Raw genomic sequence first — 16,590 nt, 5'->3', positions numbered from 1 at the left:
TGGAACTCAAGGTAACCATTGTGGTAACAGGTAGGCCCATCTCTTTCGTTTTGGTTACCTGGGCTACATTCTCAATACTTGTCCAATTTGGGGGACCCACCTCTGCTAGGAGCCACAAGCAAATATACAATGTATGGCACCTTTGGTTGTAAAGTGACGCCAGCTAGCCACTGAGATGATTATGTTAAGATTTACATTCATATGCAAATTGGACTCCCGCTGTTCACCTTGGCCTGCTACCGGACTCATGTTACGGACTCATGTTACCAGACTCTTGGAGAGTTCCCATTGGTTGGGGAAGGATAGTAGGAGGAAATTCCGGGGGAGGTCCGGGGGGACCCCGGGGGTTCCGGTCGGCGCGCGGGTCCGGTCGGACACCCTCGTGGGAGGACCGGTTTTTGACTTGCTGGCGCTGAGAGTGTTAGCGGCTTTTTCAAAATAAAGTTTTGTTCCTGCTTGATTGGCTCGTGATTCTGTGCCCAGCCAAGACTGCGGCATTTGGCGGCCCGTGCGGGGAACGCCTGAAGCTTAGAGGTGAGTAAATTGCTCGCCCCTGAGGGAAGGCGACAGGATGGATGACCTTCTCAGAAAACAATGTGTTCTTGTTTTGATTTATTTTGTTTTCATTTCGAGCTCCCTAGCCCTAGAATTTTCTCAGGCGAACTGGAAAAAATGGTTGGCTCAAGGTTTGAAGTTATTCAGCCCTGAGAAAGAGAAAATTGATACAACCATTGTCTGCTCCGTCTTTGTTTCATTCTGCTTCGGCTTTGTTTTATCCTACCTTATTGGGTTAGGTTATAGTAGATTAGAATCCAATAAAAAACAAACCGAAAAACTGTTAAGTAAATTGTTAGAGGTCCAGACTATGGTAGAAAAAACGCTAGGTCAAGCAAAAGAGAAGGTCTCTCAAGCTAGTCAGACAGAGGAGAATTTAAAGAAAGCAAGCTTAGAGGACAAGCAGCCATCAGGTGGAGAATTACAACAGGAGGTTGCTACCAACTCCGTTCTATCACCAGAGGGCGTAACTCAGCCAACAGCTCCATCTACCGCTGAGCGGCCCTCAACTACCGTAGTTGATGGACGGAATTCTGAGGCAGGACCCCAAAGATTAGCATGCCCTGTACTTGAGCAGGCAGGAGGGCAACGAATTCACCGTGCTTTAGATTTCAAAACAATAAAGCAATTAAAGGAGGCTGTAACGACCTATGGGCCGCAAGCTCCCTTCACAATAAGCATGGTTGAATCTGTTACCAACTTGGACATGACACCAGCAGATTGGGCTAACATGTGTCGATCTGTGCTAAACGGAGGACAATATTTGTTATGGAAGGTTGCCAATGAGGAATTTTGCATGGAGACAGCTAGGCGAAATGCAGAAGCTGGGTACCCTCAAAGAAATATGGACATGCTTTTGGGGAAGGGACCTTATGAGGGTCAAAGACAACAAATTGAATATGACCCTGGTGTGTACGCACAAATTGCTGTAGATGCAGTTAGGGCATGGAAAACTTTACAGGGGCATGGAGACTTACAAGGTCAATTATCTAAGGTAATACAAGGAACTAATGAACCTTATGCTGAATTTGTAGATAGACTTATTCAGTCAGCCTCTAGGATATTTGGAAATACAGAACAGGTAATGCCATTTATAAAACAACTGGCTTATGACCAAGCAAATCGTTGCTGCAGAGAGGTCATTAGACCATGGAGACATGAGGATTTAAACACATATATTAAATTATGTAGAGACATTAATGAACAGGGGCAAGTCTTAGCAGCAGTACAACAGGCTTTAGATGCCAGGCCAAGAACATGCTATAATTGTAATCAAACAGGACATTTTAAAAGGAGTTGCCCCATAAGAGGAGGGTTTAACAAAGCTGGATATCAAAGGAATAGAATACCAGGTATTTGCCCACGATGCCGTAGAGGGAGACATTGGGCTAATGAATGCCGTTCTCAAACCACCATAGAGGGTATTCCGTTATCAAAAAACGAACAAGGACCAAGTGTTTACCCACGATATCGTGGAGAAAGGTATCAAGCTCCATTGCCAAAAAACGGACTAGAGGGCCCAATGCCCCGGGGCCCCAAACCACAAATATATGGGGCAATGGAGGAACCCAACAGCCCCATCAAGGTAGTGCCCAGGACGCATTATCCATTAAATCCCTCATCAGACAAACTAGAGGGAGCGCAGGGCTGGACATCTGCGCCTCTGCCAGAGCAGTACTAACCCCAGAGATGGGAATTCAAATCATTCCCACAGGAGTAAAAGGACCTCTTCCCCAGGGAACAGTAGGCTTATTATTGGGACGCAGTTCTTCTACACTAAAAGGACTTATGATAAGTCCTGGGGTAATTGATCCCGATTATGAAGGTGAAATAAAAATTATAGCTAGTTCTCCAAGAGGTATATCAGTAATTTCACCAGGAGATAGAATAGCACAGTTATTAATAATACCCAGCCTGCATGATAAATTTTCCAGTTGTAATGTAGAAAGAGGTTCCAAGGGATTAGGCTCCACAGGTGTAGATTGGGCTATGCTGTCTTTGAATTTAGATTCTCGCCCAATGCTAAAATTAAATATTCAAGGACATGACTTTAATGGGCTGCTGGACACAGGAGCTGACCTTAGTGTCATCTCTCGTCAAGAATGGCCAAAATATTGGCCATTACAACAAGCCACTCAAACGCTTCGAGGCCTAGGAGTGGCAACAAATCCCCATAGAAGTGCTATGGTATTAGATTGGAGGGATCCTGAAGGATGTGAAGGAACTATACAGCCCTATGTATTGGATCATCTTCCTGTAAATTTATGGGGACGAGATGTCCTAGATCAATTAGGATTGACATTAACAAATAACATCAATCCTAACGCGCCCACTACTAGGGCTAAACAAGGCTTTAGGAAAGAAAAAAGATTAAGAGAACAAGAACAAGGTATGACAGCACCTATTCAAATAGATCAAGAAATAAATAGACATGAATTGGGTTTTCAGAAAGGGCCACTGAGACAATCAAAATTACTTGGAAATCAGAAAGACCAGTGTGGGTTCCTCAGTGGCCCTTGACTAAAGAAAAGATACAAGTAGCCCATGACTTGGTCAGACAACAGTTAGCGGAAGGACATATACAACCTTCCGTATCCCCCTATAATACTCCCATTTTTGTCATTAAAAAGAAATCTGGTAAATGGAGATTATTACAAGATTTAAGAGCCATTAATAATGAGATGGTTATTATGGGACCTGCTCAATCAGGGATTCCTCAATTGTCTGCTTTACCAAAAACCTGGCATGTTTTAGTTATAGATATTAAAGATTGTTTCTTTTCAATTCCAATTCATCCCGAGGATAGTCCACATTTTGCATTTACTATCCCTGCACTGAATCATGAAGGTCCTGATCAGAGATATGAATGGAAAGTACTCCCTCAAGGGATGGCTAACAGCCCAACTATGTGTCAAATTTATGTTAATAAAGCAATCCAGCCACTTAGAAACCAAAATCCTGAACTACAAATATTTCACTATATGGATGATGTGTTACTGGCACATAAAGATAAAAACACATTACTAGAATGTTATGCCACACTTACAAATTTATTGAAAAATTATAATCTAGAGATAGCAATAGATAAAGTACAATTAAATCTTCCAATTAATTATTTAGGAGTTCTATTATCCTCAACCATGGTCCGTCCACCAAAAATTCAAATACGAGTAGATCAACTCAAATCACTTAATGACTTTCAAAAGTTATTGGGAGACATAAATTGGATAAGGCCTTATCTAGGCATACCAACAGGAGAGTTAGGACCTTTATTTGATATTCTAAAAGGTCCATCAGATCCAAATTCACCCCGCATGTTAACGCCTGAAGCAAGAAAAGTATTAAAAATCATTGAAACATATATGGAAAATATGCATTTGGATAGAATTGATATAAGTTTGCCTTTATTATTTATTGTACTACCAACAAAAAATATTCCTACAGGAGTATTTTGGCAAGAAGGTCCATTATTGTGGATACATTTATCTTATTCCCCTAACACTATTCTTACTAGATATCCTGAGGCTGTAGGACAATTAATACTCAAAGGAATAAAAGCAGCTAAGGGAGTGTTTGGGATTTCTCCCAATAAAATTATTACTCCATATACTATGGATCAAATTGATGAGTTAGCTAATGAGTTAAATACTTGGGCAATAATCCTGTGTAAAACTAGTGTTTCATTTGATAATCACTTACCATCTAATCCTTTGTTGTCTTTTTGGTCTAAGCATCCTGTAGTTTTTCCAAAAATGACAAGAAAAACCCCTATCATAAATGCTCCAAATATATTCACTGATGGGTCAAACAATGGTACAGCAGCAGTAGTTACTCCTGATCAAACTTTTACATTTTTAGTACCCAAACAATCAGCTCAAAAGGTAGAGCTTAATGCAGTATTACAAGCTTTTATGATGTTTAAAGATTCTGTATTTAATTTATTTTCTGATAGTCAGTATGTAGTTAATGCTATTAATTCCCTTGAAGATGCTGGTAGGATTTCCCCTTCCTCTACTGTTTTCTCTTTGTTTTCCGCTATACAAAGTCTAATCTGGGACCGAAAAGATCCATTCTTCATAGGTCATATCAGGGCACATACAGGATTGCCTGGAGCCCTTAGTATGGGCAATGAACTAGCAGATAAATCTACACATGACATACATATTTTCTCCACAATAGAAGAAGCTATAAATTTTCATAAAAGGTTCCATGTCAATGCTAATACTTTACAAAAGCGTTTTAAAATAACTAAAGAACAGGCCAGACATATAATAAAACAATGTCAAAATTGTGTGACATTTTTACCACAAGTTAATCTTGGAGTCAATCCTAGAGGACTAATACCTAACCATATTTGGCAGATGGACGTCACACACTTGCCAGAATTTGGAAAATTAAAATATTTACATGTTACAGTTGATACCTCTTCCGGATTTTTGATGGGCTCCCTTCATGCCGGAGAAAAAACTAAAGATGTTATAGCTCATTGCTTACAAAATTTTGCCACTGTGGGCGTTCCAAAACAGTTAAAAACGGACAACGGTCCTGGTTATACTTCCTCCTCTTTTAAACAATTTTGCTCATCATTTGGTATTACTCACATAACAGGAATTCCATACAATCCACAAGGACAAGGCATAGTTGAAAGAGCTCATCAAACTATTAAAATGTACTTATTAAAACAAAAGGAGGGAATTGGAAAGGGGTATATATCCCCCAAAGATAAACTTAAAATAACCCTTTTTACTCTAAACTTTTTAAATTTAGATTCATCGGGACTTAGTGCTGCGGAAAGACATTTGTACCCCAAAAATGTACATAAGCCTAAGGTACTTTGGAAAGATATTCTAACAGGACAATGGAAAGGCCCGGATCCAGTGATAGTCTGGAATCGGGGCGCTGTCTGTGTTTTCCCACAGGATGAACAGCAACCAATTTGGATTCCAGAGAGATTAACTAAAACAATTTCTACAGAAAAAGAAGATGATTTGACTCAAATCCATAACAGCTGACATCCAGAGCTCCAGCTTGGCTATTCTTACATCGGCGACAGTGATTAACCAAGGTGTTTTTTTTTTTTTTTTTTCAGTATCTATTTTATTATTGCATTTTTCCACATCATAAAGTTCTATTTTATTTTTGAGCTCATACAAACCTAGGTTAATGTTTTTCTGATCAGTTTTATTTTTTGACTGTGTTTTATTTTTTTTTTATTTATTTATTTATTTATTTATTTTTTGACTGTGGAGTTTTTAAACATTGCAATGGAGATTTCACCTAAGTATAGTTACAAGGCCTTTATTTGCTATTGTCTTATGTGTTGTATGTTGTGTGCACACTTCTGTTTTGTGTTGTATGTCTGTATGTGTGTATGTCCATATTTCTTATATGAGGAGCGCTCATGAAAAAATGGATCCGAATTTTTTCTTTATTCACGTGATTTATATGGTTTAATTTAAATTAGGTGAACAGCTGTTTATGATTGTTGTTAAAGATGGTTAACAGATCTGTTTGTTTACTTTCACCATTCCTTTTCATTATATTTAATAACTCTGTTCAGGATAATGTCTCTTTAGCATCATTGCCAGAATTTCCATCTCCATCCCAATTCCGGTGAAGACTGAGATAAAACCAAACTACAGCTTCTATGATAGCTATCACAGTAAACTGTATAAACTGATGCATCAATGAATATAACTCAACAAGTAATGCTCAATCAAGGACTTGATTTACTTTGGGAGGAAATGGACATATTGATAGACTCCTCCAATTTGAACTGCTTGCAGAACTTGCCTGGACTATATATCAGTTGTATACATTGTAAAATATCATCTGGTGCACCGAATTGTGGTACTGCTGGCATATCTTTGCTGATGGTGTCACCAGTGATGCAATTTCCTTGCCAGCTCACCCCATGTTTATTGTGGTAATACTGGCATATCTTTGCTGATGGTGTCACCAGTGACGCAATTTTTCCAAGGAGCCATCAATTGGCTTGGTGTCGTGGCATTTCTGTATCCTCCTCCCTTCTACTAGTGATGGTCTAAAATTTGGGGGCCAACAGAGGTGAGGCAAAGAACCTCACCCCCCCACTGGCACCAAGGCAAAATTTGGGGGCCAACAGAGGTGAGGCAAGAACCTCACCCCCCCACTGGTGCATAGGCCTATCCACGAGCATGGCTGAATGCTGGACCGGTAGTCAGCGACGGGTTGCTCTGATTACAGTGGATTCAACCTAAGACAGGAAGCTGACGCCTAAAGGTCAGTTCTCCCATGACGGGTAAGAACCATATGTTAAATTGGACAACCTACCAGGCACGGTCCCTAGCCACATTGCTTGTTGCTTAATTAAACAGAAGGGGGCAGATGCTAGGAGCCACAAGCAAATATACAATGTATGGCACCTTTGGTTGTAAAGTGACGCCAGCTAGCCACTGAGATGATTATGTTAAGATTTACATTCATATGCAAATTGGACTCCCGCTGTTCACCTTGGCCTGCTACCGGACTCATGTTACGGACTCATGTTACCAGACTCTTGGAGAGTTCCCATTGGTTGGGGAAGGATAGTAGGAGGAAATTCCGGGGGAGGTCCGGGGGGACCCCGGGGGTTCCGGTCGGCGCGCGGGTCCGGTCGGACACCCTCGTGGGAGGACCGGTTTTTGACTTGCTGGCGCTGAGAGTGTTAGCGGCTTTTTCAAAATAAAGTTTTGTTCCTGCTTGATTGGCTCGTGATTCTGTGCCCAGCCAAGACTGCGGCACACCTCTACCTCCACAACCTCCATTGTCGGGGTGGAAGGCAAACTATATCAACCACTAAGAACCCCTCTTCTTACATGCTTCATTCATGAGATCCCTTTCTCCCATTCATTCCTCATTATTCCCCAATGCCCCACTCCCTCGCTAGGCAGAGATCTCCGGAGTAAATTCGGCTCATCATTTTCCCACGTGGGTCTCTCTCCCAGACTCATCCTCATTCCCACTCCTCCTTCTTCTATCACCTACAACTACCCCTTCATCAGTACCCTTGCCCTGGTGCTTGGACAATCTCCACACATGGGACATTCACAACCCCTCTGCAGCCACACACCAAGATCCCATCCACATCACACTCAAAACCCCATCTCTCTGGGGCTGGGGATGTGGCCCAAGCAGTAGCGCGCTTGCCTGGCATGCGTGCGGCCCAGGTTCGATCCTCAGCACCACATACAAACAAAGATGTTGTGTCCGCCGAGAACTAAAAAATAAATATTAAAAATTCTCTCTCTCTCACTCTCTCTCCTCTCTCACTCTCTCTTTAAAAACAAAAACAAAAACAAAAACCCATCTCTCTTTCCATCCCAATCCCAATACTCACTACCTCTGCAGACTTCCCTCATAACACACCCATTCTCACCATCAAAAAGCCCTCAGGCACCTTCCATCTGGTCCAAGACCTCCGCGTCATCAACATAGCAGTGGTCCTTTACACCTCATCACTCCACATCCATGCACTCACTGGTCCTCCATCCTCGCCTCCACCACACACGTTTCTGTCCTAGAGCTTGAGGATGCCTCCTCCTCCATTCCCTTACACCAAGATTCCCAAGACCTCTTTGCTTTTACCTGGACTGACCCAGATACCCAGATATCCACTCACTTTGCATGGCCAGTCCTTCCTCAGGGATTTAGAGATGGGCCCCACCTTTTTGGACAAGCTTTGGCCCGAGACCTCTCCACCTATCCTTGTCACCGTCACTCCTCCTCCAATATGTGCTTGACCTCCCTTCTCTGCAGTCCCTTCCTTTATTGTATCACAGTAAAGCCCACACGGCCAAGTTACTAAACTTCTTGGCCTTATGAGGATATCCCATCTCCCTCTCTAAGGTTCAGCTCTCTCTTCCCACAGCCACTTATTTGGGCTTCTAGCTAACCCTGTCCCACAAGGCCATTATAATGGATCAAAGAAACCTCATTTCTTACCCTCCTGTTCCCACTATCAAGCTTAAAATACTCTCATTTCTGGGATTAACAGGATGCTTTAGAGCACTCTTTCCATTAGGATCTCACTGATCGAGGACCTCACTTTAACCTTCAAAAGTTTTTCTCTAGATAGGGCAGAGGGATGGGAGGGGAAGGGAGGGGGCAGGGGGGTAGCAATGATAGTGGAATGTGATGGACATTATTATCCAAAGTACATGTATGAAGACATGAATTGGTGTGAACATACTTTATATACAGAGATATGAAAAATTGTGTTCTATTTTAATAAGAATTGTGATGCATTCCACTGCCATGTTTAAAAAATACACACAGTATGTTCTCCATAAATACCCATGGAATGGAAGCATAAGTCTTGTGGGCCAGGCTTTGTTGAGAATGGTTTTTATTACTTAAATCCACATTCTGAGATAAAATGTACACTTAGTCTCTATGGAAACAGTGTGGCCGTGCCTTAAAATATTAACCAGGACAACCACATGAGCCAGCAATTCCTGTCTAGGTATCTCCAGGAAAGTGGAAATGTACCTTCACACTAAACTCAGCATCAGTGTCCAGAGCACCATTATTCACAATGGCCAAGAGATGGAACAGCCCACATGTCCATCAGTGGACAAAAAGATCAAAAATGTGTTGTACTCAAGAAATGGAACTGCATTAGGTCTTGAAATGGAATGAAGCCCTGATACACAGAGCAAATTGGATCACCTGGAAAGCACCCTAAGGGGAGGCTGGGGTGTAGCTCAGGGACAGAGCACTTGCCTAGCACCTGAGGGCCCTGGTTCCACCCCAGCACTGAGACACAAAGGCATTAAAACCTGCTGAGTGCAAGAAGCCAGTCCCAATAGTCCACAGACTGCTTAACTCTGACCTGCCCAGAATAGGCAGAGGCACAGAGACAGGGAGTGGATTAACCTGTCCAGCAGCTGAGGGCAGGGAGGGTGGGGCTACCCAGGGTGCAGGGTTTGCTGCTCTTCGGTGAGGAAGTGCCCCAGAGCAAGAGCAGTGGTCCTGCAGCTCCCTGAGAACACTGAGCACCCCAAGTCACACACTTCAACACAGTAGGAATGGTGACCTTTACCTGAAGTTTATATGAAACACAAAGCAGGGTGTGGAGCCACGTGCCTGTTATCCCGGCAACTTGGGAGGCTGAGGCAGGACAATTGTAAGTTCAAAGCCAACCTCAGCAACTTAGCAAGGCCATAAGCAACTTAGTGAGACCCTGTCTGAAAATAAAAATACAAATGGGCTGGGGAGGTGGCTCAGTGGTTAAGGTCCCTGGGTTCAACCCCTGTTTAAAAAAAAAAAAGAAAGAAAGAAACCTTGTGATCCGTATTCTTGGTGACTCCATTTCACAGATATAGACAAACTTTAGGGAACTGCTCAGCCTTGATCCCTAGCATCCTGCCCATTTACACCATGGCAGCATAAGCAGAGCTTGGCCAGCCTGCCTCCCAGTCCTGGAGGAACCCAGTGTCCTCTGCAGCAGGGACTCTGAGTAGCCTCATGCCAGGAGGCCTCCCAGGCCTGAAGGAACCCAAGTGTCCTCTGTAGCAGGGATGCTGAGCAGCCTTGTGCCAGGAGGCCTCCCAGCTGCCCTAGACTTATGCTCCCCCAGGCCAGTGCTCCTCCATCCCCTCTGCTTCTGTGAACAGCAGCCCTCTGAGCCTCGCCTGCCTCTGCACCATGGTCTACAGCTCCAGTGAGGTCCAAGCTGCTGCTTGGCCACAGTAGGGGGTCAGCCCCTGGCTGCAGAGCCACCTGCTCCTGTGCCATCTGTTGTCTGGACCCCAGCTTGTGTCACCATGTAGACGAGGACACCATGCTTACTGCTCACTACTTTTGTGTCCTGTGTATGTGACAACCTGTCTGAATCCATGTGGTGAGACAACCCCTCACAGCCCACCTTGTGGAGCACCACTGGCCAGTGGCTGGTGCTAGGTGCTCCCCACAGCCCCCAAGGCCACCACACAGCTGCCGTGGGCACACTTAACAGGAGATGCAGAGAGAAATCCATGTCCCCAGGTCCCACCACTGCTGAAGCCAGGTCCTGTGGCCAGTGGTCTGACCCAAGCTGTTATCTGGTAGGACAGGAACTTAAAGTGAAGACCATTCCCGGTTTGTTCTAGTGCTTGCTCTGACCCCTCCTAAAGATCTGCCTCACCTTCACTACAACAGATTCCGAGCAGTCAAAGTTCTCAGAAGCGTCCTGCAGGCCTAAGGACAGTGGTCTCCGGGGAACTTCTGGGTCGGACTCTCAAAGAAGCCACCAAAGATCTCAGATGCAGTGGAGAAGAATTTGCACAAATTTCTTCACAGGATTGGAAATCAAGCTGGTGGTCTTAGGCTGTATTGAAATGCTGTCTCCAAGATGGTCACTGGGGTACTTGAGGCAGGAAGCCCTCCTTCATAAGGGACACTGGAATGTGGCACCTCACCCAGCTGACCTTGTAGAACCTCTTCTGTCAAGATGACAAGCTGACTCATTCCTGGGAACCAGAGCAGCAGACTCTGAGAAGCCTCCACTTACATTTGTGGTGGAAGACATGCTTCAGTGGTGACAGGATGTGGAAGGAGGGGTGTGCAGGGAGGGTGTGTAGGGAGAGGTGTGCAGGGAGAGGTGTGCAAGAAGGGGTGTGCAGGGAGGGTGTGCAGGGGGTGGTTGTGCAATGAGGGGTTGTGCAGGGAGGGGGTACAGGGAGGGAGGTGCAGGGAGGGGGGTGTATAGGGAGAATGTGCAGGGGGTGGTTCTGCAGGGAGGGGTGTGTAGGGAGGGGAGGTGCAGGGAGGGGTTTTGCAGGGAGGGGTGTGCAAGGAGAAGTGTGAAGGAGGGGTGTGTAGGGGGTGTGTGCAGGGAGGGGTGTGCAAGGAGGGGTGTGCAGGGGGGGTGTGCAGGGAGGGGTTGTGTCGGGAGGTGGGTACAGGGAGGAATGTGCAGAGAGGATTGTACAGGGAGGGATGTGCAGGGATAGATGTGTAAGGAGGGGTGTGCAGGAAGGGGGTACAGGGAGGGATGTTCAGGGAGGATTGTACAGAGCGGGGTCTTGTTCCCTTCCTTGTTCTGTGAGGCTGGGGATCAGCACCATGAAGCAGCTCCATGCTGTTAACAGGCTGCTCTGGTGACACAGGACCAGGCCTGGCAATCTCAGACCTGGGAACAAATCCCAGAGCAAGCCCAGTCCTCCGCCTGAGGTTGGCCCAGCTCATCTGGGTGCCTTGCTCCTGCCCCGTGAGTGCCAGCTGGCTGTCAATGAGCAGACATGTCCGTGACGGCTTTTGGCAGCCTCACGTCAGGTATTGCCAGCCCCTGTCCAGGCAGGGGGCATCCGGGGAACACACTCCCATGCCCCCACCTTGAGGAACTCCCTCTGCCCTCCCAGCTTTAGTGGCAGCAGAGCCTCCTCAGGTGAGGGACGTCCCTTCTGAGTGGTCTTGAGCCTGAGTAGGGAACACGCAGGGCCAGACCTTCTGGTCTTAGCAATGCCTGCCCTTCCGCCCTCATGCCGTTTGGGCTAAGGGGGTGCAGAACTTGGCTCAAGAAGCTTGGAAGGGCTGGGGCCTGTGCTGGGCAGCCTTCCTGGCATCTGCAGCTGCCTTTGACTCACTCATTATGGCAAAGGTAAGGGGACAACAATGCCACCTGCTTCAGACAGAAAGGGTCTGGGATGGACAGCACCAGAGCTAACATTTATAGGCCCTTAGTTCAATCAGGAAAGGTAGATGGGCTGGGTGTGGTGGCACGGGCCAGTCATCCCAGTGACTCTGGAGTCTGAAGCAGAAGGATTTCAAGTTTGAGGCCAGCCTCAGAAACTTAGCAAGGCCCTAAGCAACTTGCAGAGACCCTGTCTGAAAATAAAACATAAAACAGGGCTGGGGATGTGGTTCAGTGGTTAAGCACCCTGAGGATCAATCCCCAGTACCAGAGGCGGGTAAAAAGGAATTTACCTGTAATCATCTTATTTTTAAGTGAATTCAGGTGAGGCCCAGGAGGACAGGCATCCTGTCCCAGCTCTCAGATTGCTGTCTGAGGTGGGCGGGGGTGGGGGTTGTTTCCACCGCAATGAGTGGAACAGTTTGGGAGCAAACAAGGATGAAGTTTGGAGAGTGGCCACATGGGGGCAGTGGAGTCCCAGCCACTCCCATCTATGGATTTCGCAGGCGGCCATGGGAACTGGGTAAAAGCCTCTCTGGGACCAGGGGCCCGGTTCTGACGCCACCTCTCTCATTCTCTGGCTGTGAGATCTGAGGGAAGTGCGCACCACTCCTGCTCCCTCCCAGACCTCTCCTCTCCTCTGAAAAGGGACTCAGCCAGGAGTGAGCCAGGGTCCTAAGTGGCCAAGGCTGTGACAGCACCTAACTGCAGAGCCAGGGGTGTGATGACCCCAGTGAGCCAGCCTGAGGAGCAGCTCGCAGGCCAGGAGGAAAGAGTGGTGGAGATGGCTGGTAGGACCTGGCCTGCTAGGGGTGCACCAGCTGGTGGTCAGCAAGGGCCTCCGGGATCTGAACCAGCCAAAGGGCCCTGTTGGGCGGCTTTGGCCACGCCCACGCAAAGCCACGCCCTCTGCCCGCTTGCCCCAGCTGGTTGGGGAGATGCTGGGGATGGAACCCAGGGTTCGCACAGGCTGGGTTAGTGCGCCGCCAACACCTCAGCTCAGTCCTTGCCCAGTTCCTAAGAGTCAGTTTCAGACCCAGAACCTGATTGAAGAGGCCGCAACTGCAGAAGGAATCCTGACTGTGACCCCAGGGCTGCAGAAGACTTAGGGGCTTGTGAGCTTAGAGGACTAGACGCAGAGGCTCTGGACACTTTATTACTCATGCACCTGCAAACGGGGACACTCAGAACAGGGCGTGTGCCCGCTGCACAGAGGCAGCTCTCCTGGTATTAGAGGAGGCCCTTTACTGCACAACCTAGAGCGCTGCTTGATCCCCGCCCAGGTCTGGAGACAAGCAAGTGGCCAGCTCCCCTCTCCTTGCCTCCTGGTCCTGTGCTTTGAGGTCCTCCTTATCTCTCCCCCAGGAGCAGCGGCTTTCTAGGCGCTGACGTGACCCCACACTAACACAACACGTGTCCCTCCCATCTCTCCCCAGGAAGCTCTGCTCACTCTGCTATTGCTATAATTTAAGACCATAAACAAATGTCATGAGATCTAAAATCATAAGCAGAAGGGGAAGTGGGTCAAAACGACCCTAGTCAAGCACAAGTTAAAGAATGGTTTCTAACTTCTAGACAATTGTTCTCTGACAAGGTACATGGCCCAAGAAAAATGGGAACCAAAGAGAGAATAATTTTACGTTGTATAAGAATTGCCATTTTGTGTTGCCAAACATGTTATGCTAAGCAACTATTGATAGGTGCAGTGTGGGGTGTTCCCATGGGAGAAGCATTTCTTACATGACATGGAGTCTCAGGGCAAAATGGAGTCTGTTTGTCATTGCCCATGTAGCCTAGCTCATAATATATATGCTTAATAGTCATTTTACATGTTTTTTGGTGAAATGTCTACTTTGCTCATATATTAAGTGGGTCATTATTGATTCCTGTCTTATGACTGAATTGATTTTTTTTGTTGAACCCAGAGATGCTCTACTCCTGAGCCACACCCCCAGCCCTTTTTATTTTTTATTTTGGGACAGGATCTAACTGAGTTGCAGAGCCTGGCTGTGAACTTCTGACCCTCCTGCCTCAGCCTCCCATGTCACTGGGACTACAGGCATCCCTGATATGCTTGGCTTGAATTTTTTATATATCCTGGCTATGAGTCCTTATCACATGTGTGATGTGCAAACATTTGTCCCCATCTGTAGCTTGTGTGTTCATTTTCTTAATTGTGTATTTTGCAGAAAAGAGGTTTTTAATTTTGATGAAGTTCAATTTTTTTTAGATCATTCTTTTGGTATATGGTATATCTTGCCTAATGCCAGGTCATGAAAAGATTTTTTGCCTATGTTTTCTTCTAAAAGTTTTATAGTTTGACTTTACACATTTATAACTATAATCAAATTTGTTTTACCACTAACTTCTATTACATCATCCAAGACCTAAGCAATTGTATTTTTATTGCATTTAAATTCACTCAACAGCTGGATGTGGTAGCCAAGCCTGTAATCCCATTGGCTCAGGATACTGAGGCAAGAAAATCAGGAGTTCAAAGCCAGCCTTAGAAGTTTAGCGAGGCCCTAATCAACTGAGTGAGGCCCTGTCTCAAAATAAAACATAAGAAAAAATAAAAATAAAACATAAAAAGGAACCCCTAGATGGTGGCACCCTGTGAAGTGGCCATGGCAGCCTCTAGGGAAAGTGACGGCGGGGTGGAGGTTTTGGATCCTGACTGGACAGCTGGTTGGAGGCGCTGGGAGTGGTCCAAGTCATTTACAATTCCTACATCCTTGGTGTCCTTCAGGAGGAGGAGGAATAGAGAAGTTGGACACTCTGCATGGTATCCTATCCACTTTTCTCGAAGAAGATTCCCTCCTTGATATCCTCAAGGAAATTGTGAACAATCATCTGAAACTCAGAATGTTGTCACCTGAAGTGAAAAAAGAAGATGAGGTACAGGCCATTGGTACCCTCATGGAGAAGCAGGCACAGATTGTGGGGAAGCCTAGGGTGGCGTTAGAAGAGGACAAGCAGAACAGCTGCTGGCCCGGTATCTAATGGAAGAGATGGAGAGGATGAGGCCCATGAGAAGGAGGGTTCCTAGTAGGTACAAGATGAATGTTGGTTCTGATAAGTCTGTTTCGAAACACCAATGTGGAAGATGTCCTCAATGCCCAGACATCGAAGAGAAAGTCCTTCAGGATGAATCCCCAAGGACGAAGGAATAGGGCAAGCTGCAGAGGGAGAGAGAAAAACTAGCCAAGCATGAATTCGAAGAAAAGGACATGGAGAGGAGAGCAAAAGTGGTGACCCTGGCCTGTTCGGTTCTTCCCCTGTTTCAAGAACCTGATGAAAGGGAAAACTGGTTGTATGTATGTGTATTTAAGAGAAATGAGAGAACACTGCACAGTGATTTTCCAAAGCACTTCCCCTTTTGTTTACATGATTAAAAGGAAAATCACAACCACTTCTAATTACAACATGTGCCATATTTTGGTGATGCCGGTGATCAGGTTATTACACTTGATGTCTGTGCCAAAGAGCTGCAGTTGGGGCAATCTTTATATTTTAATATTGAAGCCCTGTGCTCCTTTTGCCTCCTTTTTTTTAATAAAATGTCTTCCCTCACCTTGAAGAAACATGATCATTTCTGAAACAAAGGGTACAAGTACAAATTGCTTCAGGGACAATATTTACTTGTAAATCTGTAGTTTTATGGATGACACAAAAAGCTAATATGGAGCCAGGTGGGGCAGTGCACACCTGTAATCCCAGATCCTGGGGAGGCTGAGGCAGGGGGATCACAAGTTTGAGGCCAGCTTGGGCAACTTAGTGAGACCAGTCTTGTCGCGTCTACCCGCCAGCAGGAATGACGACAACAACAGGATTCTTCTTTAACACGCTTTATTGGGAGCATCCATTAGGTATAGATGAGAGGAAAGACCCCGAGCCCGAAAAAACCACCCCTTATATACTTCAACTGCAGCCCTGCTCGTACACCATTGGACAAAGAGCGCATAGCAACACAGCAGCAGCCAATAGAATGATAGACCCAGCACTTGCACACAAGGCAAGAGACACCCAGTTCCAGCTTGTGCAAAACAACAAGCACTTCTTGAAAACAGTTTGTTCCAGGAGCTGGACAATTGATACATTCCATTCTAGGGAGTGGCTGAAAACAAAGAACTGGGTCTCAGCCCAAGAATTAGGCTCACGCCCACACAAGGCAGCACAGCAAAATAGCAAAAAAGTGGGGAGCCTGGAGACTTACCTGAGTGGTAGAGCACCACTGGGTTCATTCCCCAGTGCTGCCAAACAAACAAACAAACAAACAAAAACTAATGTGAACCCTACCTGGATCCAGATTTTATGTTACATGACAGCAAAGTAGGAAAGTGGGAAGAAATTAGTTGGAGTCTGTTCAAGATCAGAGATCTTTTTTTTAAAGAAAGTTTCAA

At 45.8% G+C, this 16,590-nt stretch overlaps 1 pseudogene across 1 annotated transcript; it reads left to right on the top strand.

Moving 5' to 3' along the window:
- Positions 1 to 14,790: 14,790 nt before the first annotated feature.
- LOC308632391 (coiled-coil domain-containing protein 43-like) lies at positions 14,791 to 15,582 on the top strand (annotated as a pseudogene). Its single transcript has one exon. The product of its transcript is annotated as a coiled-coil domain-containing protein 43-like (transcript).
- Positions 15,583 to 16,590: the final 1,008 nt, after the last annotated feature.

Source organism: Spermophilus citellus, assembly GCF_964194105.1.
Source record: "Spermophilus citellus genome assembly, chromosome: 13".
Lineage (NCBI taxonomy): Eukaryota > Metazoa > Chordata > Mammalia > Rodentia > Sciuridae > Spermophilus > Spermophilus citellus.
The sequence above is the reverse complement of the archived record's forward strand: the minus strand, read 5'-3'. Positions and strand labels throughout refer to the sequence as shown.